Source organism: Halichoerus grypus, chromosome 2, assembly GCF_964656455.1.
Source record: "Halichoerus grypus chromosome 2, mHalGry1.hap1.1, whole genome shotgun sequence".
NCBI classification, from domain to species: domain Eukaryota; kingdom Metazoa; phylum Chordata; class Mammalia; order Carnivora; family Phocidae; genus Halichoerus; species Halichoerus grypus.
Genome location: NC_135713.1, coordinates 71,992,549 through 72,019,208, shown reverse-complemented (window position 1 = coordinate 72,019,208; position 26,660 = coordinate 71,992,549). Strand labels below are relative to the sequence as shown.

Genomic DNA, 26,660 nt, shown 5'->3' with positions numbered 1-26,660 from the left:
TAAAATTTTCTTGACACCTTTGCAGTATTTTTTATTTTCACACCTAGTATCTTTTGTTATTTCAGTAACTCCACATGGAAGCCAGTTTCTTTATAGTTTCTTCTTTTGGAAACTATGTCAGCCTCCTCTGCATCTCTCTATCACATTTATCTTAAACTTTCTGGTGTGTTATATAAAATAATACTAGCACCTTCTGCTTGAAATAGGTAAAAATGAGAGGATGAAAAGCTGACTCAAGAACAACACCACAAAAGAACCCTGGCTCATTTGCAAAATAGTAAAATGTTTTCAGCTGCCTCAAAGATAAACATTTTTTTTAAGATTTTATTTATTTGTCAGAGAGAGAGGGAGAGAGAGACAGAGAGTAAGCACAAGCAGGGGAAGTGGCGGGCAGAGGGAGAAGCAGGCTCCCCGCTGTGCAAGGAGCCCGATGCAGGACTTGATTCCAGGACCCTGGGATCAGGACTTGAGCCAAAGGCAGCCGCTTAACCAAGTGAGCCATCCAGGCATCCCAGGATAAACATTTTGAAACAAGGCATACCTTTCACCTACTTTTATACTGGATAATTTCCTTAGAGATCTGTGAATAGGACTCATGATAAAATTAACACTTTTGGTAATTAATTGACTGCCTACTTGATTGACTATTCTACTTGATGAAAAAAATGTCTGGATAGGAGAACTATTCTTTCATTAAGGTATTGAGAACTTGAGTTAAATAGTAAGAAATAATTTATGATTTTTAAAGGATTAAAAGATAAAAGTTAAAAGATCACTAAGTACAATTAACAATATAAATAGGCTGTTTCTGTCTTTAGTACAGTGATGTAAATATTGAGGCCAATACTATTCACCTGATCAGGAAACTGTCTCAGGGGTTCAGGATAAAAAGGTATATTTTAATTTATGGGAGCTAAGAAACCCAATAGCCATTCTCTTGATAGTAATCAGAGAGGCTGCTCCACACTTATCTCTGTTTACCTTCACCAGGTTATAACCTTCAATTTTCTAGACTTTCCTAGAATATGGTCTTTTATAGACAAGGAATGTCAATAATACTATAATATCCAATATCTTTGGAAGTTTATTTTTAATGCTCCATGCAATTACATTTCAAGAGAGGAATCTCAGGAGCATCTATAGAAAGAAACCATGAAACTTACTGTGTGGCTTAACACTTATTGAAACCTCAGTTGCAGCACAATGTGACAGATACCCATTTCTCCCCGATCCTCACTGCTAAATCCAACTAAAAACCCTGGAAATAGTGAAAGGGACAACAAAAGGAGATCTCTTAAAGTTGTTAGGAAAACGGCAAACTGGTTTGGGATTCTGGGATGAGAGGAACAGAGTACCAAAGTGTCTTACATCCTCTTATCAAAAAAAGAAGATGACCAAGACGAGGCATTTCCCAACACCCAAACCAGGAACAGAAGTCATTCCTAGTAGGCCCATTCTTCTCCTGTACTAATGGGAGCTGTGCCTAAAGCACCCAGTTAGACCTGGTAGAACCAGCAAGGGAGACTGAGCTGGAGTTCCACCAATATGACTCTCTTTTCCTTACTGCCCTGGACCTAAGACTTCTTTACCTGGTCTAGAGACACCAGGGAGGCTGATGGGGAAGGGGTAGTGTGGGGTAGGCGACCCTGTACGAAGATCACATCACAACACAACACAACACAACACAACACAACACAAGTAGTCTGGGGACCAGTTTCCATTTCCAAAAGACAGGAGTTGTCCTACCATAATAAGCGTCCAGCCAGGGAAGTTTCGTCATCCGTGAAAACCAGAGACTACGATCTTCCACCAAGATACACCAAGTGGCTACAACTGGAGAAACCTTTCTCCATCCTTACCACCAGCAGTGAATAGGTGGAACATCATAGCAGTTCCACATAAACCTAGTGGACCAAAATAACAGTGTGGAATATCTGAAAGTTGAACTGTCATTAGAACCCAAACCCACAAAAATAGGCCAGGCCATGTATGCTAAACCTGAGCATCTTACCCTGAATGCTGGTGGTAAATTCAGCCCATCCAAATCCAACAAACATTACATTTAGCCATTCCCAAGATTTAGAAAAACCTATGGATGATGTAGATCAAAGAATTAGGAAGAGATCAATGCAAAACTGGCCAATGAAAAGATTTATGTTCTATCCATGGAGAAAATGAAGAAAATACTGATGAGTGATATACTAAGAATCTAAGCTATCCATCCACCTCTAAATAGAAGCAAATAACTGCTTCAAAGTTTAGGTCAGTCATGCAATCAGCTTTGCATGGCAAGGAAACAACTTTTGAAAAAGAGGGGCTTTCCCATATTGGATCTTATCAGAGGAACCAATGCCTAGTGACAATTGTTTTTTTTTTTTTTTTTAAGATTTGATCACTACTTTATGAATCTGTGGCTTTGCAATACCGATGTCATCAGAAAAAGGGACAGTTCACTCAGACTCAGTAGCAGGAAATAAATATCAAAGCATCCTCACTGGCTGTCAATACAAACCTCTACCTGACTGGATCCTTCCTTCTTATCCCACCCACTACCACACCACCACCCCACCCCTGGCAGCTACCACTTTACTGCTGCCCACTGTCCCCCCTCCACACCACACGTGTCACGCAGCCCTCCCTAAGACTGGCTGAGAGAAGCACAAGTGAAACAGGCCAGAGTCTCTGTGCTGCAAATCTGTCCCCACTTGTTTTTACACCACAAAATTTTTCAAGGATCTGGTCCTTCAATAGGACTGATAAATAGCTTTTTAGGGAAAAAAATAATCATTAAAAAGAAGGTGGGATTAATTCTGATTACTTCAAACCGGTCACCTTCTTAAAGTAGAGCAGTCCACAGATTTTTTACAAAGTCTATCGAACGGAGGTGAGGGTGGCCTGGGAGGAAAGACGGAAGGGGCAGGAGTCCTCCGGGCATGTGCCCAGCGGGGCTGGAGGAGCTGGTGGGTGCTCAGGACAGTGTGCTCAGAGGTCTAGCCAGTTGTCTGTCCTCCGCAAAAAAAGCTGCCAAGTTAGGGTGTTTGGGCTTAAAAATTCCTGACAGTAACAAGGAATTCCTGAAGGCAAACGTTGAAAAAAAATGGTGGAAATGGGGAAGCAAAATGAGAGCTGTTGGCCAGGAGCTTCGATGTAAAAATAAAATTAAAAATACAAAGGGAGAGAGAGGGGAAAAAAAGAGTCCCTTAAATGTTTCTGAGGGTTCTGAGCATAAACCGAAAGTAGGGTGAGTCGATGGAGGACACGGACAGTTTGTATTGCCGGCATCCCCCATCTGGAGCTTCTTGTTGCTTTGGGGCTCTTCGGGCTCTGACTCCAAACTGCAGTGTGAGCCTCCATTAAAGGCAGAGATGGTGCTGCCCTTGGCAATGGTGTAGAGGCTATTGTCTGAGGAGGGGTGGTTGGTCTGCAGTGGGACACTTGATCTTGCCTTTTCCAGTGCACGGACTTGCTGCTCCAGAAGAGCATTCTGCTCCTTGAGGTCTTCAATACCTTGCTGGTGTGTGTAGTGTTTCCTTTGCATATGCTGGATATACTCTGTGGCTTTGTCTAGGGTTTGGGCCCATGGTGCCTGCTGTCCTTTGGAGTGATGGAACAGAGTCCCACGAACTCTGAAAGCTGTCTTTGATGCTGTTGCTAGTTTTTGTTCCAGTGCGTTATGATGAGCCTGTTTGTCAGCTGCAGATTGAAACCTAGGGTGCTCTTCATAGCTTTCCACCTCCATGTCATTGTTGTCACTCATTTCATACGGCCCAGGGAGCCGCCACTGCAGCCATATCAGGGAAAGGGGGAGGGGGAGGGGAGGGGGAGGTTAAGAACAACAACAAACCAAGTGCCCCCCACACACATACACACTCATTCATTCCTCACTAGCTCTCTCACTACACACACAGAACAGGGTGAGAACCACCCCCTCGCTCTAGTGACAAATTCAATAACCTTAGAAAATTGCATTTATCATCATTATCCTGATGGTTAATGCATCACCCTTGAGAAACTAATTTTCTTTAAATATCAATCTAGTCAACTTTCAGGAGACAAAAGAATAATCAGAGAACATTAACTTTAATTGTCATGTTGAGCCCTCAGGATGGGTTCAGAGTCAGTGCCAGCCATAAACCAGTTCTCTTCTGAACTTCTGTTGGTGAATAAGCACCACACGAGGTACCAGATGTGTGTTCTGCCGAAGTGAGAAAAGACAAGATTGCAGTGAACATAGATCAAGAACTCTGTCGAAAAAAAAAACTGGCCAGTTTTCCTTTTTCTTAATACAAAAGATAGCTGAGAGTTCACATTTTTACTTCAATACTGCTGAAGAGAGAAGGTAATCAGCCTGAATGTATGTCTATTTAAGGCTGTATGTAATGTATGTCTATTTTTTTAAACAAAAACTAGACGCTTGACTAAAGACTCTCTTCTCTGGGTGTTTACCCAGCGGACCACCATCTCTGTTCTCACCAGAATGGAAGTTCGCTCCAGAATGTGTTCCACGCACTTTCTTGCTTCCTGTCCCTCCCTTTCTTCCCAGTTCTTTCCCAGTCTCTGAGTTACTCTGACCAGAGTACAGCTCTTTGGGATTCCTTACAGAGAGAGGCTATCCTATACTTATGTAGGGATAAGTCTGTATCAATCCCGTTTTGTCCTTTTCATACAAATGGTGCTATATTAAATTCAGTTTTCTCCTCATTTTGGTTCAATGAAACATCTAAAGTTTGTCCTGTAACGCTACATAGCGAGCTGTCTCTTTTTTCCCCCCTGTGGCTACATTATAGTATTCTCTTCTATCAATTGCCATAATTTATTCAGCTTTACTAAATGACATCTAGGTTTTTCTAATCTTTTGTTCTTATAAAAATGCTGGCATTGATATTCTTAAGCTTCCTTTTCATGAATATGTGCAATTGCACCTACAGTATATATTCTAAGTAGTACATTTTCTGAGTCAGATAGTATGTCCATTAAATGCTGACTGGTAATATTGAGAGTGCTTTACAAATGTGTGGAACGGGTTACCCTATGACAGCATGAATAAGAGTATTCCTTGCTTCATTGTTTTAAAATATTAAAAAATCTCATCTATGATTATAGATAGGATTATATATCCTGCTCTATCTGGTGTTAGATTTAACAAAACTATTGATCTTTTTAAAATGAAACAAGTTGGGGGGCGCCTGGGTGGCTCAGTTGGTTAAGTGGCTGCCTTCGGCTCGGGTCATGATCCTGGGGTCCCGGGATCGAGCCCCGCGTCCGGCTCCCTGCTCAGCGGAGAGCCTGCTTCTCCCTCTCCCTCTGCCTGCCACTCTGCCTACCTGTACTCTCTCTCTATCTCTCTGTCAAATAAATAAATAAAATCTAAAAAAAAAAAAAAATGAAACAAGTTGGGAAACAGCTCGATCTAAACCCCCATCAACAAAATTTTCAATATAGGTGTTTGCTGTGCATTGTAACAATAGTATTTTCATTGGTATCAGTTGTCTGCTAAACTCTAAGTGTTCAGTCATTATGGCTATACCAGCTGAGTCATCTTATTCCCCACCCCTGCAAAATGATCACTGTCTTCCTTGCCAAAAGACCCAGTGAGTTAGATGTGTTTTCTCATTCTTGGATACTTGTGTGGCCAGAAGCACCTCCATAAAATAACACAGAACAGAGATTTTCATTCATCATTACCAAAGCATGCTTTATATAGGAATAGCTAAAGTATATTCTGATTTTTTATTTTATTTTATTTTATTTTTTTAAAGATTTTATTTATTTATTTGACAGAGAGAGACACAACGAGAGAGGGAGCACAAGCAGGGGGAGTGGGAGAAGCAGGCTCTCCCCTGAGCTGGGAGTGTCAACCCAGAAATTAAAATTTCTACATAGTGAGTTATTACTCAAATCTCTGAACATATTTGAAATTGAGGCCACACATTTCCCTCATATACAGAAAGACTGAAGATAGAGAAAGGGAGTATGCTTTTTGCTTCTCTCATCTTATTCTGTTCCTAAGAAGATTCCATACTAGCTCTTTCTGAAGAGCTAGGAAACATACTCACAGGAAACATACTCATTCTTTGACGAAACCATAGAGGGAAGGCTGATCTGAATGCTCTGTGAAAGCAGCTAGCCAGCCTGTGACGAATTTCTCATGAGAAGTAAGTCAGGAATTCACTGTGTTCCCAAACTGCAGGGGACATACATGACATATATACTTGTGCACTGATTGGTTAAAACTTGAAGGAAAAAAAACTGGAATTTTTTTTTTTTAATGATAAGTTTACTTTCAACACACTGATCAACACACTTGATAAAAGTATCTACTCTGTTTTCAGAGATGAAGTTCAGAACTATTTTCTTTTATGTTATCATTCAATTTGTAAACTCCCTCTTCCTTTGCTGTCTATCATGATGAATAGTAAGTGAATACATATTTTTCTCCCATCCCCTTCTTCAGTAATTAACTTACAGTATGTGTAAAAGAGAATGAGTTCTCATGAATATTCTCATAATACCACTTAGAAAGATAAATTCCATGCTTTCAAAATAGGTTTGAACTTTGAAAAGCTCAAGCATTCTAGTTGCCAATTAAGTTACAGTAAACATCTATTAATTAGAAAACAAAAAAGACAGTATTGTAGCAAATTGAGTTTCTATATCAACTGAAAGCTTACTCAAAACAGTTAAGCTATCACAGAGAAGATATATTTCTAAATCCTGTAAAAATGAGTGTAACCTGAATACAAATGCCTGATGATAACTGTATCAAAAAAATAATTAGCAATTTTATTTATGGTTAGTTATGTGAAAACTCTTAATGTAATAATATACAGAAACTGACAGTTTGTTAAAAATGTAGTTTTCATGAATAGGTGTTACTTTTTCCAAAAATTGAAGAATGTTTCAATATAAGTATAATCTAAAATACTAATATTTATAAGAAAAATCACAGATAATTTTCTATAGTAACTGAAAATTTAACAACATTTTGGGCAAAAACAATGAGCAAAATATGGTTCTACAGATACTTCTTTCACTTTATAAAATACATCAATCCCAACCCCAAAGCCACCATCATGCTTGATGGGGAATCATCTGGAGACATGTCTATTACTATAAAAAAAAGAATGATAAGTGCCCACTCTCATTGCTATTATTAAGTATTTTATTTAGGTACTAGTCAACACAATTAAAAAAAAAAACTTAGAAAAAAGTAAACTAGTTGTTAAATCTATCAAATTTGAGGGTGACAAAATTATGTACTTGGAAAATTCCAAGTATTTGGAATTTGCTGTATTTGTCTGTATTTGTCACAATATAATAAATAGGCCATTTTTTTCCTACTGATCTGAGATGCCATGTTAATCATATGCAAACTTATGTGGCTGGGTTTATTCATGGTCTTTATTTTGTTTCATTGGCCTCTGTAAGCCTGCGTTAGTACCACACTGTTTAATTATTAGAAATTTATATGAAAGATCAATGAAAGAAATTGAGGATAGACATATGGACAAAAAAAATTGAGGATAGACATCTAGACAAAAAAAGTAACAAAAAGCAAGATAAATATATGGTTCACACTTTAGGCCAAGGCAAATTACAAATGGATCAAGGATTTAATCTAATAAGGAAGTACTTTCTATGTTTCTAAATCCCACATCTATTTAAAAAATGATAAGTATGACCACATTTTAAAAGTTCATATAACAAAAATTTATTAGCAAATTCAAAACATAACAAACTATGGGGCGCCTGGGTGGCTCAGTCGGTTAAGCGTTTGCCTTCAGCTCAGGTCATGATCCCGGGGTCCTGGGATTGAGCCCTGCATCGGGCTCCCTGCTCAGTGGGGAGTCTGCTTCTCCCTCTCCCACTCCCCCTGCTTGTGCTCTCTCTCTGTCAAATAAATAAATAAAATCTTTAAAAAAAAATAACAAACTATGAAAAGTATTTCATTTACTATCAAATACAAAGTACCATTCTCTCTAATATGTAAAGAGCTACTACAAATTTATCACAAAATAATTGGAAATAGTGTAACATTTGACTAGTAAGTTTACAGAAAAGGAAAGCAAAATGACTCTTAAACATATGGGGTTGCTTAAACTTAACTCTAATAAGAGAAAAGCATATTGGAATAATGCTCAAATACCCTTTTAAAAAAATGACATGATTATGGGATGGGCACCTGGATACCTCAGTCAGTTAAGCGTCTGCCTTCAGCTCAATCCCAAATGCTGGGATTGAGCCCCACATCGGGCTGCCTGCTCAGCACGGGGCCTGCTTTTACCTCTCCTCACAGCTCATGCTCTCTCTCGCTATCTCTGTCTCTTTCTCTCAAATAAATGAATAAATTCTTTAAAAAAAAATGACATTATTAGAAATTTCTAAATTGTGTCAATTCTGTACCTGTGGAAAGACAGATAATTTCACACATTATATTATTAGTACAACCTCTGTGGATAATAAGAATCACAAGTGCATATACATTTAATTCAGATAATCTACTTCTAGATGTTTATTCTAGGCATACACATGTACCAAATGATGATGTATATGAAGTTATTTATGGTCCATTGTATGTACTAGCAAAAGATTGGAAATAACATAATTACCCAGTACTTCCATGATAGAAAAAGTAACATAGCTATACAAAAGAATGAGGAATCTCTTTGTATACTGATATAATCTGTCATACACATTGCTTAGTGAAAAAGGGAAAAGTACAGAATATCTGAATTGTGTGCCACCAATTGTGTAAAAGGTTGTAATAAAAATATCTGTCTGTATTTGCTCTTATATAAAGGCATTCTGAGAGAATACCTCAGAAGCTAACAGCAGTACCACCTATGGTCAGGCATGGAGGGGAAAGTCAGTAACTAAGAAGATGGAGTTAAGAATAAAAGGGAAATGTTTATGGTTATATGATTTTATATATTTTTGATACACTATGGACACATTTTACCTATTAAAAACTACATATAAAAATATGTAGTTAATATATATAGTGCATGGTAATTTCAAATGCGAGTCATGAATTTAAATACCCTTATTTATATTTCCTTAGAAACATTTCTTCTCAGAGCCCTTGGTGTGGTAATTTTTGGGGGGTCACCATTTGGGAAATGGTAGCATAGGAAGTAGAATACCTGAACTTAAGAAGAGGTATTACCTCGATTAATTTAAGCAAGTCATCTTACCTTATGGAGCCTCAGTTTCCTGATCTGTACATGGAAGGAGAATTTCCAAGGACTTATCCAGCTTTTAATTTCCATAAATATAGTAGAGTAAAATAAATTTAAGCTTACTCTTTCTAAGCATCAGCTTTTATGACATAGAACCCACTTAGTTATATGAAATGCAAGTGATGGTGGATGGGCTCTAATTCTGGAACATCTCGCCAACGTTCTTTATATAAGATTCCATGGTACCAGTCAATATTGATGCCATTTTTTCTTCTTAAAAGTTGAGTGAAAATCATTTAACTTTAAATCCAGTTATTTTTATTGTTTTAATCAAAGTCTATCACTGTGTTCGGAATATGTAAAAAAAAAATAGTGATGGTGGAAAACATGAACTTGCTTTTCAGATGCTTCTGAATTGATAAAAGTCAGTACTTTTACTCATACATAACTTTTCATAATTGACATTGATCTCTTTTCTCCATCAACTATTTTGTTTTGTTTTGTTTTTCTCTATTTCATTGGACTAATGAATGAGATAGTATTGTGCACTGATGGTAACTCATTGATTGCTCATCTACCCTTGGGTATATTCAACATGAGTAACGATCATTCTCCCTTATTATGAGTCTTAAAAGACAATGATTCTGGAATACTTTAATTTACATCCAGAAAGTGCCACTGAGGGTATGTAATATTAAGAGTTCTAATAAGATGGAGAGTTTAGTGTGCTGTTCACATTTGCCCTCTTTGCTACTTAAATCCAGAATTCTTCAGACCAGTGAATCAGAACAAGGAAACAAACTGAGAAGTAAACAGATGCCTGTCAGAGCTGTCGTGTTGTTTTCATGAGTTTGATCTTGTTAGAAAGTTTGACAATAAAAGACTAAAATACATTGAAAACCAGATAAATTTGACAAATCAGTGAAGTCACAAATTAAAGAGGGTATATGTTGATTATATAGCCATTATGTAGGTTAATATATCTCAAGATTTTTAAGAACGTTATTTCTTAAAAAGAAAAAAAAATTAAATGATTACTTATAAGTAGTCTTTTAATAACATATATTTAGGTATAGTTACTATTTTGAGCTAATGCAGGGTTATAATTAAGATCTGAGATTTGAACATCACTGATACCTTTTTTTTTTTTTAATATCTTATCCACCATTTACTAACCATGTGTTTGACCTTGAGGAGTCCCCTTCCCAAACTTGCCAAAAGTTCTTAGTTTCTTTATCTGTGTAATATAGATGATAATTTATGGTGACTAATGTTGCCTAAATAGTTAAACAATGTAATATAGTTTAAATGATTTATAGTGTGCCTGGCACACATTAAGGTATATAAAATGTAGTTACTACTGTTTTTGTACATTTTATTAAATTGTTATTGACTCAGCTTCCATCCTGACAAAATTTACATAAAGGGTCTACAAGTACTTAAACAGCATGTAGCCAACATTATTTCTCCTCTCTTTACAGATGATAAAAGGTGCCATCTGCTATTGCTGGTCCATCTTTTTTTTTTTTCCCCCAGTTGTAAAAACCTATTGATAAAAGTTGAGATTAATTTTTTTACTATACAAGTTAAAATTAGACATTATATATCAACTTGGAAACTCCTGTGAGGCCATCATCATGGTGGATTATATTTGCTGCCATGTCAATTATAGGTGGCAGTCACCAGATGGTTCCTTAGTCATCTGACAGAATTAATGAGCCTGCTCAGTGGCCTCACTTACTACTAGTGATGTTTTAGATTCATGGGAAGAATTCAATTGAATGTTATCCTTTAAAGTACCAACAACATGTTTCAAAGCAAAGGTTCTTAAACAGTGATTCATGAGTTAACCTGCCTCTTAATCAATCATTATTTAGCGTTAAAAAAGAATCACTTTCACAGTTTAATTTTATCTTCAAAGTCATCCTTTGACATAAGAACTATTAATAATTATGAAAGTAGCAATAAAATTATTTCTAATAATAGTTAATTCTTTCTGTGTGCTTACTGTAGTCCAAGAATTATACTGATTTCCTTTATTTATTTATTATTTATTTATTTATTCCTCAAAAGAAAAAAAAAAAAAACACTATGAAATAGACATACTCCCACCTGTTAGATGAAGAAACTGAGGCTAAAAAGTGATGTGATTTCTTCAAGGTCACACAGAAACTAACTGAACTGGGCTAGAAAAATTCATTTCTTATGATGTCCCATTTACTGAGCTCCCTTTGTGTGCCAAGCTTTGTGTTTAGCTCTGAGAATAGAAAGCTAAGTAAGAGGAAGCCCCTGACCCACAAGGTGTAGCTTTCATGTTATCTTCAATAGAACAGTGCAGGGTGGGCCAAATGAGGAATTCAAGCCAGAGCAGCATCAGTATCTTTTTTGGAAGGTGAGTGGGTTGCTCATGACTATAATTTGTAGTATTTAGTGGCTTGTGCATTGAATATTTGATCAGCCTATATCCTTATACCAGTAAAGATTAGTTGTATCCCACAAATAGAACCACACCTGATTAATGATAGATGGTCAATAAAGAGTTGCTGAATGATAGAACGAAAGAATAATCTCCTCTACGTTGACCTGTGCTAAGGAGACTCCTGAACCCTCAGGGCCCAAACTCTTTAAACCTTTGGCTACAGTTTCAAGAGTAACCTAATGCCATTTCTTCCATGATAATCACTTCAATACGTCCTTAGGCCTTTCCTCTTGCAGGCATGTCTGCGTGATGACTGATCTAAATGGCATCCTCTGCATATTTAAAAATTTTTCCAAGCAGGTCTTTTTGACCCCATTCCCTCTGTTTTGTATGAAAGAAAAACTATTCATTGTTTCCACTGTTACCAAGTCCCTGTTTTTTTCAAGTCTCATGGTAGACCTTGATAAGAATGACAGACATGGGTTGAAAATCTCACTCGTCTCATTTTCTTTCTTTCTTTCTTTCTTTCTTTCTTTCTTTCTTTCTTTCTTTCTTTCTTCCTTCCTTCCTTCCTTCCTTCCTTCCTTCCTTTTTCTTTCTTTCTTTCTTTCTTTCTTTCTTTCTTTCTTTCTTTCTTTCTTCCTTCCTTCCTTCCTTCCTTCCTTTCTTCCTTTCTTTCTTTCTTTCTTTCTTTCTTTCTTTCTTTCTTCCTTTCTTTCTTTTTTCCTCTTCTCCTTCTCCTTTTCTTCTCCTCCTCCTCCTCCTCCTTCTTCTTGTTCTTCTTGTTCTTCTTCTTTCTTCTTCTTCTTTTCTTCTTCTTCTTCTTCTTCTTCTTCTTCTTCTTCTTCTTCTTCTTTTTCTTTTTCTTTTTCTTTCTTCTTCTTCTTTCTTCCTTTTTTCAAGTAAGCTCTATGCCCAGCATGGGGCTTGAACTCAGGACCCTGGGATCAGGAGTTGCATGCACTACTGACTGAGCCAGCCAGGTGCCCCACTGGTCTCATATTCTAATGAGAAAGCAGATATATGCTGAGAAGGGAAAAATGCAGGCTTGTTGTATAGGAAAATATAATAAAACAAATTGGATCAGACAATCTAGAAACAGTGTCCCTTAGAAGATTCAATATTCAATGCTTGTACTGTCTTTAAAAACATAACACATTTAATGGTGATTGTAAAAGTTAAGAACATTAAGATGGTCATGGGAAAGGTACCTATGAAGGCACCTCTGCTGGCCCACTTCAGATGCCAAATACAAAAAAATCTCTATTCTTTTTTTTTTTTTAAAGATTTTTATTTATTTGAGAGAGAGATCATGAGAGAGAACAGGAGTGGGGGGCAGGGAGAGGGAGAAGCAGACTCCCCGATGAGCAGGGAGCCCAATGCGGGGCTCAATCCCAGGACCCTGGGATCATGACCTGAGCCAAAGGCAGACATTTAATCGACTGAGCCACCCAGGTGCCCCGAAAAGATCTCTATTTTTAATATAAATTGGTAAAAATGGGGCACTGATAGCCACAGCCTTCCATTCATGAATAATTAGAGGGACAAGATGAAGCCAAATAATGCTGCTGCTGATGATAATGGTGATGACAATGATGATGATGGTGATATGCTGGTTATATCCTAAATTCACTCAACAAATATTTATTGAAAATGTACTGTGTGTGGGCACCTGGGTGGCTCATTTGGTTAAGCAACTGCCTTTGGCTCAGGTCATGATCCTGGAGTCCCGGGATCGAGTCCCACATCGGGCTCCCTGCTCAGCAGGGAGTCTGCTTCTCCCTCTGACCCTACCCCCTCTCGTGTTCTCTCTCTCATTCTCTCTCTCTCTCGCTCTCAAATAAATAAATAAAATCTTAAAAAAAAAAAAAAGAAAATGTACTGTGTGTTTGATATGGCACTAGAAGCTGACTTTTAGTCTCTTGGTCCTCAATGGTTTAATAGCCTAGCAGAGCACAAAACTATTGACAAATAATAATCTGGAGAATGAGTGAGAACATCTCTAAGGAGGAAGTAGCAGATGTCTGAAGCAATAGCAAAAGTCAAACTAAAAACATTTCTTGTGGAAGCAATAGTGTATATGAAGCTTTTTGGCTGGAAGGCAATAGGTGAGGCTGTACAATGGAGAAAAATGACTAAGATTGCTCTTAACTCCTAAAAACAACAATAGCACCCCAAATAATTTATATAAATCTTTTATTCATTTCTATTTGGCATGATTCCTTTTTTTCTGATAATTTTTGTGAAGTTAATAAAGATTCTCAAATGGCATCACTCTGACTAATGGTGTCTCTCAAGAAAGCACTGAAATTCAATTCTGAAAAAATTCTTCTATATCTCACTTTTATTGGCCTTTAGCTCTTGAGATTCTATAACTATAATTTATTCTAATGTTATTATAATCTGAAAGAAAGTAGTGGTAATACTTTAGATAATGAACTCTGAACTTTAAAATATATAGGATATGATTTAAATATCTGATAAAAAGGCATTAATTTCTTACACTATTTCTATATTCATTTAAGTAATGTATACCTTTTCAGGATGCTTTTCTACAAAATTAGCTTTTCTCTAGCTCTACACTCAGATTTTATATGACAAGCAACTCTATTATATCAAGCTTTCAACTAGAGCAGCATTGAAAAAATCTGAACAAACAGAATGCAAAATGGAGAAAACCATCTTTGTGACAGCTAAAACATAGGGTTTTCACAAGAACATTTTTAGTATTGATTCTTGAAAGCAAAAATCATTTCCACAATGGGGAGATCCTATTGGCTATAGCACTTAACATCTTTCTTTTCTTCTCATTGCTGGAGTCTATCAGAATAGTTTAATATGAGGAGAAAAGATCTCAAAGAAAAAAATTAAAGAAAACAAATTGCTTGAGCTAGTTAAACATGTGTTTTGTTTTGTTTTTTCAAATGATGTTCAATACTGCTAGAGGCTTTTTTTCCCCTCATTTAATCTCAAATTACTGCATAAAGCATTTGACATTTGCGTACTCTCTTTCCCTCAAAGAGATATTTTAAGTTGTTACAAGAAAAAGGCAAGTGTATATGGGTATTCTAAGAACAGAGGCCTTTAAAAAATCACTAATACTGTTATAAAACTGTAGTACAATAATATGCATTGGGAGTCAGGCTGACTTGGAGGAAATATTTTTAGAAGACTGAATGGGAAGAAGAGATATTGAAATGGAAGAGAGGTGACTCTGGATAGAAATGAAAGTTTTGGATGAATACTTACCATTTACATTGACATAGATAGAACTGAGCGAAATAAGTCAATCAGAGAAAGACAATTATCATATGGTTACACTCATGTGGAGTATAAGAAACAGGGCAGACGACCATTGGGGAAGGGAGGAAAAGCTGAATGGGAAATCATCAGAGAGGGAGAAAAACCATGGGAGAGTCTTAACTATAGGAAACAAACTGAGGGTTGCTGTAGGAGAGGTGGGTGAGGGGGAATGGAGTAACTGGGTGACGGGCATTAAGGAGGGCACATGATATGATGAGCACTGGGTGTTATACGCAACTGATAAATTATTGAACACTAAAGAAAACGAAAGTATTCTTGTGCATTTTTATGATGCACAAATGCAACAACAACAAAAAAGGAAAGGTTTGGTACAGGGGAGAAAGAAGACGGTGATTCCAAAGAAATAAAAAAATCTCTTGTTATATCAAAACTGGAGAAGATTTAGCATATTATCTTTGGATTTTGAGAACTAACTGAAAACATTTGAAAGTTGATCACTGTAGGGCCGTAGAACTCAGGAGAGGGGCTGAGGGTGCTGTGAGCATTGATATACATTCCACTTGGTGAAAAAATGGGGCCACTTTCTGTAAGGCAACAAAAGCAAGATGGCAATGATAGGAGGTTGGAGACATTGTACGATGTAAAGAGAGAAAGCAGATTACCTGGAGTGCCGTTATCAGCTTCAAAGTTAATATGTAGTTGCGTTAATTTAATTATGGCTGTTGTCTGTGATACACACACACGTGACAGATGGTACCTCCCTGGGTTAGATAGGAAGTTACAATTATAGTGACAAACACTGGTATCATCAGTGTGCAAGCCTCATTTTATGGTTTGGCTTTCCCGGAAGCGATAGAAAGAAAAGCTACTTTCAGTCTCCCAGAAGGAAATAGCACGTAACTTGGAGTAAAATAGATCAAGGTAAAAATCTCACTTCTACATCCTACTTCTGCGAAGCATAAAACCTCTCAATTTCCTCATTTCTGCTATGGAAATATGTATCCTCATACAAACCAGTTAATGAGGTCAAGAATAGAAAAGAGCTAAGGAGAATATCACTCATATTAAATGTCACCTGTATCTTTCTTTCCCTTTGTATTCCATTTTATCCCCACTGCCTCATTTAGATTCTCATCTCTTTACCCTTAGATTACAGCAAGTTATAATCTCAGTGCTTCCTGGTTATCTCTTCTGAACAATTTTGTAACTGTGTTCATCACCAGCATATGCAAAATCAATCTCATTTTATTCTCAGTTCGTTAAGCTACAATGACTTGCTCAGTGAGTCAATACTCTATATATCTTGCAAAGCCTTCTTTAAACTTGTTTCCTACATTCCCAAACATTTTTATTTCCAAATGTTAACTCACATGAATCCCAGCTCTTTCTCTGTTATCCACATTGTCTTTACCAGCTCCTCAATAATTTCACATTTTTAAAACTTTCTGAGGCTCGATTCAAGGTCTAGCTATTCATTGAAACTGTATTTGGGTATCTAGGCCTAAATCACTTCCTCCAAATTTATCTCTTATTATAAAACCATAAAATAATATTTCCCCATTTTAAAAATTTGGGTTAGCTTATCCCCACAAATAGATTTTAATTTCCCAGAAACATGGACTTTAAATTTTTTTATCCATTATACAGCCAGCCTACCAGAGTTCTGAGTGCATGATCATCAATTCAATAAATACTTACAGGTGGGTTATATCTGAAGGTTTTGGATGGCTTTCTTAATATTAAACTGGATTGCCCTTGAAAGGCTGTTCAGCAGTAAGTTCTGATTAAAATAGTCTGTTCATTTACAACAAGGGGAGGTTTCCAGCTGATAGATTTTATTACCTGTTATTTAGACAATGCAAACACTATAACAGGGAGATCTTGTAAACAAAATTTGCCTTGACTATTGGGCATAACCAACTTTAACTGCTACTTTCAATCTCCCCTAAAGGCTCAGAGGGGAACTGAAATGTGACGTGTTTAGCAGGGAGATGGACCAAAAATCCAGTTAGAGCAGAAAATGACTTGAGTTAAAAACAGAGAAACACAGAAACCATGCCAGCTATAGGAATTATCTGCCCTGTGTCCCTTCACACTTTCTATTCGGTCATGTTTTTGTGCCACACATTTTATATCCTCACCCTTTTCAGTACTCACATGTCTAAATGTAACTTGCCACAAATCTTGTCTTAATAGAGAGGTTTCAAAATTTTAGTTTTCCATTGATTCAATACATTCTAGTTCTTATCACTTGGATAATCTAAGCCTGCCCACCTCCTTCCTTTGTCCCATCATCCAATTTAATCATAATATCTAATCATAATTTATGGGTTGAGATTAAACAAATTTTAAAAAGCACGGCAAAAGTCAGAAGTTTACTAAGTGGAAAGTTCTCCAAGGGTGAGCCAGACAGATTGGTGACTGAAGACATTAGGTGCCCTTTCCCTTTTTTCCAAATTATAGGAAACAGCAGTAAGAGATGGGCTGATGGAGCTATGACTAGACAACTTAGAGATGCTACTGTGTACATTTAATAGGAGATATGCCAGATATATCTTGTGGATCACCTAAAATATTAAAATAACAGAATTATAGAGTCAACATTGGAAGTAATCATGCTAAAATTTTTGAACAACACCATGTAACTTAAATTATTTAGGACTTAAGACTTAGTTTCTATAAGTTATGGATAACTATATCTGCCTTTTGATCTTTATGATGATTGAGATAAAATATGTGAAAGTGACTTGTGAATTACAATGTGTGTTTTATAAATGAATTTTAAAAAATGAAGTACTCTGATTCCTCAAAAGGTTAAACGTAGAATTACCATATAACCCATCAATTCCAGTCCTAGAAATATACACAAAAGAACTGAAAACAGGTATTCAAACAAACTTATACACATATATTCATAGCAACGTATATATTCATAGCCAAAAGGTAGAACAAATGTCCCTTTACGGATGAATAGATAAACAAACTGAAGTGTATCTGTACAGTGGAATATTACTCAGCCATAAAAATGGAAAAAATACTGATGCATATTACAATGTGGATAAAGATGACCCTTGAAAGCATTATGCTAAATGAAAAACACCGGACACCAAAGATTACATATGCTATGATTCCATTTGTGTAAAATATCAAGAATAAGTAAATCCAAAGAGGAAGAAAATGGATTAATGATTGCCAGGGCTGTTGGAAGATAAGCATGATATCTTGCTTCAAGGGTATGGGCACTCTTTTGTGGATACTAAAATGTTTTAGAACTAGATGGAAAAGATGGTGCAAGGTTGTGAATGTACTAAATGCCACTTAATTGTGTACTTTAAAAGAATTAATTTTATGTTCTGTGGATTCTACCTTGATTAAAAAAAAAGAAAGAAAAAAATACCACAGGTTGAAATATTCCTATCTTACACAGCTCCTGTTGCAACTGGTGGCATAATCTAGTTTAAATCCTCTAATTTTTGCTTGTCCCTCACCACTTTTCTCTTCCTGGTCCCTATTAATTCCACTAATACTATAATTAAGAACTCAGAAATCTATCCAACATAAATATCTGCTTTTGTTTTTAAGTATGGCCATGTTAATTAGTTGATTTTAAATAAGAAGTAGTGCACATAAATTTAAAATAAAGATTATAACTCTCCTGTGGTTTACATAAGAATGCAGTTCATGTTGAGTTTGCATATTTTTTTGTGAAAAAACCTACAAGCTTCAGTTTGTTTTCAGCATATCCATGACTTTAAATCGTTGGCAGGGAATAGCTATTTAGCATTAGTCATTTTGCACAGTTTATAGCATAATGATTATAATCCAACCCAAAGGACAGAATACTATATTGCCAGGAATGGAAGTGGGATCATATTTATCTTTAATGGAGAAACATGTTCTATTTTAAAAAGCAGCAGAAAAAAAAAAAGCAACAGTCACGGAGGACCAAAATTGGCAAAATCTGTCACAGTTTAACTCTGGCATTATTTTTGACTGTTGAAGCAACTAGTGAATCACCTATGAGAAGTCTAATCAAAATAATCTGAGCTCTGTAACTGGGATACTAAGCAGATGGTAGAACTAAAGATGTGCTGAACTAGCCATAAATAACTGAGACAGGACAAAGTGCAAGAGGGAAGTGCAAGCTAGTCCCAGCAGTTTGTGGTAGCACGCACAGTTGCCAATATGTTAGCATATGCCTTTAGCATTGTACCTTTACAAATGCACATTGTGAGATATATGACATTATCCTTGGAAGCTGAGCATTTTAGATGCTATAAAGATAATCCATAAAATGTGGCTAAGCCTTATGACATAATAATCTATTGAGGAATGATATAAAAAGGAAAGCATATAAACGAAATAGACAATTGGAGGGTAACATAAGGGTTCATAGTCCCTATGAGCAGTAAATTGATAGTAGTAATTTGATGATATCATTTCTCATCATAAAGACAATATTCACTGTTATCATGAAATCTGTTTCTCTTTCTGTGTGCTGAGCCTTCCAACAGAATGGAACTCGACTGTGCTGGGAGTTTGAAATGTTCACGGGGGGAACAAGCCTTTACAATTATCCTGTCGAAACCACACAATAGTCAGGAACACTGTGCAACAAAATCACATGGCATTGTGCTCACAGAACGTGCATTCCCAGAGCAGGTTCCTCAGCTTACACTATCAACAATGACACGCAACCAAGTGCAGCACATCGAGGGCTCCCTGGAGTGAAAGGGGTGAAGTAGACCTCAGATCTGCTGTGAAAGAACAAGTTATCCGGAAACGAGGGTGTAAATAAATAATGCAGCCAACCTGAGTTTCTTCTGTATGCCTCTATTTTCTTAACATGTATCACAAATAGTAGTGAAGTTTGAGTATCAAACTGAACGCCACATGTCATCTGCTGCAGGGTACCCTGGCGGTCTGATCTAAAGGCTTTGGTGATACAATGCAAGAGCAGGCAATGAAAAGTCATAGGGTTCCAGAGGAATAGTTTTCAATGTTTTCTTTTCCTCTCTCAAAATACTTCCTGCATAAACACACAGTCTAGAAGGGGCAACAGCAATCTAAAACAATGAGAGCAAATTTTAATTGCCCTATAGGAAGGGATACCACCTCTTCTACCTGATGCTTCCCTACACCACCACTGGGATCTCCTCCATCAAGTTTTCTCGCCTTAATTTCCCAGAAACCTTTATTTTTCTTTCTCATTATCACATTATCAGTATTCACAAACCATAATTAAAATGTTGTGAATCTGTAAGAACTTATTTTCCAAAGGAGTGCAAAAGAAAAGGAAATGCATTGATGCACAGTGACTTGAAATTATCCCATAGCCTGCTTGCCGAAAATGGTAATGTCCTAAAGTGATGTGAAGTTCTTTAGTATCTGCTGATTTATGAATGGAGTCCTATTTTTTCTTAAAATAATATGTTATTTCTACTCTTTTTTTACCGGATATCTACCTTTTATGTTGATTGTAGACTTTAAAAAATACTTCCTTCAAGTAACATTTAGTCGGTTTGTTCCTACTTAAGGAATATCTAATAGCTGGCATACATGTTTATTTGATTACCAGCAAGTTCATTAGTGAGCACTTTTGGGGAAGGTATGTTTGATTCCTGTTCTGATTAAAAATATGTAGAGAACATCTGAGGTTTGGTTTGGGGAACTGAGCCAATGTCTGGGTGTAATGAGTGGAAGAATGAGATTTAGCTAAAGATACTTAAGAGTTGTTGCAGAAGATTAGGAATAAAAGTTACTTAAAAACTTGAAATACCGGAGGGGGGAAAGATGGCAGAGGAGTAGGGGACCCTATTTCAACTGGTCCCCGGAATTGAGCTGGATATCTACCAGACCACTCTGAGCACCCACGAAACCAGCCTGAGATGTAAGAAGATCTGGATCTCTACAGACAGAATAGTCGCAGGCGGTTGGTTTTGAGGTAGGAAGCGGGGAGCCTTGATTCCGCGGGCAGATATCGGAGGATAAATGGCAGCGGGAGGGTGCCTGGCCGTGGGGATCCTATACCGCTGGTGAGCGATAGCCTCATGCGCTGCAGACCGGGCACAGACTTGCAGACCAGTAGTGGCAGGGAAAGGACTTTAGGGCAGCCCCCGGGGCAGAAACCCAGAGCGGCGGGGTAGCCCCTGCGAACTGCAGCCCCCGGGACGGAAACCCGGAGCGGCGGGGTCGCGCGCGCGTGAACTGGGAGCAGCTGGTGGTTTTAGAAGCACAAAGGGCAGAGACGTGCCCCGACCTGGAGGCAGGACTGTGGGTGCTGCGGAGGGGCGCACAACCCAGGACACTGCAGTTTATAGCAGCACGGACAGAAACGGAGACGGTGTGGCCTGGAGAGCTCACTGAAGAACACACTGTGGTCTCTCTGCTCTGAGGCAGAGGGTTGGAAACGTTCTCTTCTGCTCTGACTCGCGGAAGAGACGCGGAAAGCCGCCAGGGAAAGGCGCCAGAGAACAAAAGCCCCAAAGACTGATTCCCGCTGAGCCCATCCCCCGCCACAGGGGCGCAGGGAACTCCGCCCAAACAGGGTTGCCTGAGTAACAGTGCGGCAGGCCCCTCCCGCAGAAGACAGGTTGGGGAAACAAGAGGCCAGCAACCCTAAGGTCCCAAGAAAACAGGTGCATCTTGCTTGGGTTCCGGTCAATAATTTGGACTCTATACATTCCCTCAAACACCCATCAACAGAATGACTAGGAGGAGGAGCCCCCAAAATAGAAAAGACTCAGAGATTATGACATATGCTGCAGATTTACAAATGGATGCAGATATAACCAAGATGTCGGAGATGGAATTCAGGCTAGCAATTGTGAAGACAATGGCTAAAATGGAGAAATCAAGTAATGGCAACATAGAGTCTCTAAGGGCAGAAATAAAAGGTGAATTGGCAGAACTTAAAAATGCTATCAATGAGATCCAATCCAATCTAGATAATCTAACAGCTAGGGTAACTGAGGCAGAAGAGCGAATAAGTGACCTGGAAGATAATATAATAGATAAAAAGGGAAAAGAGGAGGCCAGGGAAGAACAACTCAGAATCCATGAAAATAGAATCAGAGAAATAAGTGACACCATGAAGCGTTCCAATGTCAGAATAATTGGAATCCTGGAGGGAGTGGAGAGAGAGAGAGGACTAGAAGATGTATTTGAGCAAATCGTAGCTGAGAACTTCCCTAATCTGGGGAATGAAACAAACATTCGAGCCCTAGAGGCAGAGAGGACCCCTCCTAAGATCAAGGAAAACAGGCGAACACCCCGGCATGTAATAGTAAAACTTGCAAATCTTAGAACCAAGGAAACCATCTTAAGGGCAGTTAGGGCAAAGAGATGCCTTACGTACAGAGGGGGGAACATCAGAATAACGTCAGACCTATCCACAGAGACCTGGCAAGCCAGAAAGGCCTGGCAAGACATATTCAGGGTACTAAATGAGAAGAACATGCAGCCAAGGATACTTTATCCGGCAAGGCTTTCATTTAGAATGGATGGAGAGATGCAGAGCTTCCACGACCGGCAGAAACTGAAAGAATATGTGACCACTAAGCCGGCCCTGCAAGAAATATTAAGGGGGGTTCTATAAAAGGAGAAAGACCCCAAGAGTGATCTACAACAGAAATTTACAGGGACAATCTATAAAAACAACATCTTCACAGGCAAAATGATGACAATTAATTCATATCTTTCAATAATCACTCCAACGTGAATGGCCTAAACGCTCCCATAAAACGGCACAGGGTTGCAGATTGGATAAAAAGACAGGACCATCCATATGCTGTCTACAAGAGACTCATTTTGAATCTAAAGATACATCCAGACTGAAAGTGAAGGGATGGAGATCCATCTTCCATGCCAACGGACCTCAAAAGAAAGCTGGGGTAGCAATTCTTATATCAGAAAAATTAGATTTTAAAGTCTGTAATAAGAGACACAGAAGGACACTGTATCATTCTTAAAGGGTCTATCCAACAAGAAGATCTAACAATTGTAAATATCTATGCCCCCAACATGGGAGCAGCCATCTACATAAGCCAACTGTTAACCAAAATAAAGAGTCACATTGATAACAATACATTAATTGTAGGAGACCTCAATACTCCACTCTCAGCAATGGACAGATCATCTAAGCAGAAAATCAACAAGGAAACAAGAGCTTTGAATGATACATTGGACCAGATGGACCTCATAGATATTTACAGAACATTGCACCCTAAAACAACAGAATATTCATTCTTCTCGAGTGCTCATGGAACTTTCTCCAGAATAGACCACATACTGGGTCACAAATCAGGTCTCAACCGATACCAAAAGACTGAGATTATTCCCTGCATATTCTCAGACCACGATGCTCTAAAACTGGAACTCATTCACAAAAAAAAAAATTGGCAGAAATTCAAACACTTGGAAGCTAAAGACCACTCTGCTCAAGAATGTTTGGGTCAACCAGGAAATCAAAGAAGAACTTAAACAATTCATGGAAATCAATGAGAACAAAAACACATTGGTCCAAAACCTATGGGATACTGCAAAGGCAGTCCTAAGGGGGAAATACATAGCCATCCAAGCCTCACTCAAAAAAATAGAAAAATCCCGAATTCACCAATTAACTCTACACCTTAAAAAACTAGAGAAAAAGCAACAAACGATGCCTAAGCCACGCATTAGAAGAGAAATAATTAAAATTAGAGCAGAAATCAATGAATTAGAAACCAGAAACACAGTAGATCAGATCAACAAAACTAGAAGTTGGTTCTTTGAAAGAATTAATAAGATCGATAAGCCACTGGCCAGTCTTATCCAAAAGAAAAGAGAAAGAACCCAAATTAATAAAATTATGAATGAAAGGGGAGAGATCACGACTAACACCAAGGAAATAGAAACAATTATTAGAAATAATTATCAACAACTATATGCCAATAAACTGAGCAATCTGGATGAAATGAAGGCCTTCCTGGAAACCTATAAGCTGCCAAGACTGAAACAGGAAGAAATTGACAACATGAATAGGCCAATAACCAGTAACGAGATTGAAGCAGTGATCAAAAACCTCCCAAAAAACAAGAGTCCAGGGCCTGATGGATTCCCTGGGGAATTCTACCAAACATTCAAAGAAGAAATAATACCTATTCTACTGAAGCTGTTTCAAAAAATAGAAACAGAAGGAAAACTTCCAAACTCATTCTATGAGGCCAGCATTACCTTAATCCCCAAACCAGGCAAAGACCCCATCAAAAAGGAGAATTTCAGACCGATATCCCTATTGAATATGGATTCCAAAATCCTCAACAAAATCCTAGCTAATAGGATCCAACAATACATTAAAAGGATCATCCACCATGACCAAGTGGGATTTATCCCCAGGATGCAAGGGTGGTTCAACATTCGCAAATCAATCAACGTGATAGAACACATTAATAAGAGGAGGGAGAAGAACCATATGGTCCTCTCAATTGATGCAGAAAAAGCATTTGACAAAATACAACATCCTTTCCTGATTAAAACTCTTCAGAGTATAGGGATAGAGGGAACATTCCTCAAGTTCATAAAATCCATCTATGAAAAACCCACAGCGAATATCATCCTCAATGGGGAAAAGCTGAGAGCCTTTCCCTTAAGATCAGGAACATGTCAAGGATGCCCACTCTCACCACTATTGTTCAACATAGTACTAGAAGTCCTAGCAACAGCAATCAGACAACAAAAAGAAATAAAAGGTATTCAAATTGGCAAAGAAGAAGTCAAACTCTCTCTTTTCGCAGACGACATGATACTTTATGTGGAAAACCCAAAAGACTCCACCCCCAAATTACTAGAACTCATACAGCAATTCAGTAATGTGGCAGGATACAAAATCAATGCACAGAAATCAGTTGCTTTCTTATACAATAACAACGCAACTGTAGAAAGAGAAATTAGAGAAACGATTCCATTTACAATAGCACCAAAAACCATAAGATACCTCGGAATAAACCTAACCAAAGAGGTAAAGGATCTATACTCTAGGAACTACAAAACACTCATGAAAGAAATTGAAGAAGACACAAAAAGATGGAAAAATATTCCATGCTCATGGATCGGAAGAATAAACATTGTTAAAATGTCTATGCTACCCAGAGCAATCTATACCTTCAATGCCATCCTGATCAAAATTCCAATGACATTTTTCAAAGTGCTGGAACAAACAATCCTAAAATTTGTATGGGATCAGAAAAGACCCCGAATCGCCAAGGAAATGTTGAGAAAGAAAAACAAAGCTGGGGGTATCACGTTGCCCGATTTCAAGCTATATTACAAAGTTGTGATCACCAAGACAGCATGGTACTGGCACAAAAACAGACAGATAGACCAATGGAACAGAATAGAGAACCCAGGTATGGACCCTCAACTCTATGGTCAAATAATCTTTGACAAAGCAGGAAAAAACATGCAATGGAAAAAAGACAGTCTCTTCAATAAATGGTGCTGGGAAAATTGGACAGCCACATGCAGAAGAATGAAACTCGACCATTCTCTAACACCATACACAAAGATAAACTCAAAGTGGATGAAAGACTTCAATGTGAGACAGGAATCCATCAAAATCCTAGAGGAGAACATAGGCACTAACCTCTTTGACATCGCCCACAGCAACTTCTTTCAAGACACATCTCCAAAAGCTAGTGAAACAAAAGCAAAAATGAACTTTTGGGACTTCGTCAAGATAAAAAGCTTCTGCACAGCAAAGGCAACAGTCAACAAAACAAAGAGGCAACCCACAGAATGGGAGAAGATATTTGCAAATGACACTACAGATAAAGGGCTGGTATCCAAGATCTATAAGAACTTCTCAAACTCAACACCCAAAAAACAAATAATCAAGTCAAAAAGTGGGCAGAATATATGAAAAGACATTTCTCTGAAGAAGACATACAAATGGCTAACAGACACATGAAAAAATGTTCATCATCATTAGCCATCAAGGAAATCCAAATCAAAACCACGTTGAGATACCACCTTACACCAGTTATAATGGCAAAAATGGACAGGGAGAGAAACAACAAATGTTGGAGAGGTTGTGGAGAAAGGGGAACCCTCTTACACTTTTGGTGGGAATGCAAGTTGGTACAGCCACTTTGGAAAACAGTGTGGAGGTGCCTCAAAAATTTAAAAATAGAGCTACCCTGTGATCCAGCAATTGGCACTCCTGGGTATTTACTCCAAAGACACAGATGTAGTGAAAAGAAGGGCCATATGCACTCCAATGTTCATAGCAGCAATGTCCACAATAGCCAAACTGTGGAAAGAGCCGAGATGCCCTTCAACAGGTGAATGGATAAAGAAGATGTGGTCCATATATACAATGAAATATTACTCAGCCATCAGGAAGGATAAATAACCAACTTTTACATCAACATGGATGGGACTGGAGGAGATCATGCTAAGTGAAATAAGTCAAGCAGAGAAAGTCAATTATCGTATGGTTTCACTTATTTGTGGAACATAAGGAATAGCATGGAGGACATTAGGAGAAGGAAGGGAAAAATGAAGGGGGGGAAATCGGAGGGGGAGAGGAACCATGAGAGACTATGGACTCTGAGAAACAAACAGGGTTTTAGAGGGGAGGGGGGAGGAGGGATTGGTTAGCTCGGTGATGGGTATTAAGGAGGGCATGTACTGCATGGAGCACTGGGTATTATATGAAAACAATGGATCGTGGATCACCACATCAAAAACCAATGGTGTATTGTATGGTGACTAACATAACATAATAAAATTTAAAAAAATTTGAAATACCATCTGATACC

At 37.9% G+C, this 26,660-nt stretch overlaps 1 long non-coding RNA gene and 1 pseudogene across 1 annotated transcript in view; one reads left to right on the top strand and one right to left on the bottom strand.

Moving 5' to 3' along the window:
• Positions 1-26,660, top strand: part of LOC118540106 (uncharacterized) — a 1,202,880-nt gene that overhangs the window by 990,305 nt on the left and 185,915 nt on the right. The window lies entirely within an intron of this gene.
• Positions 1,179-3,757, bottom strand: LOC118540104 (protein max-like; annotated as a pseudogene).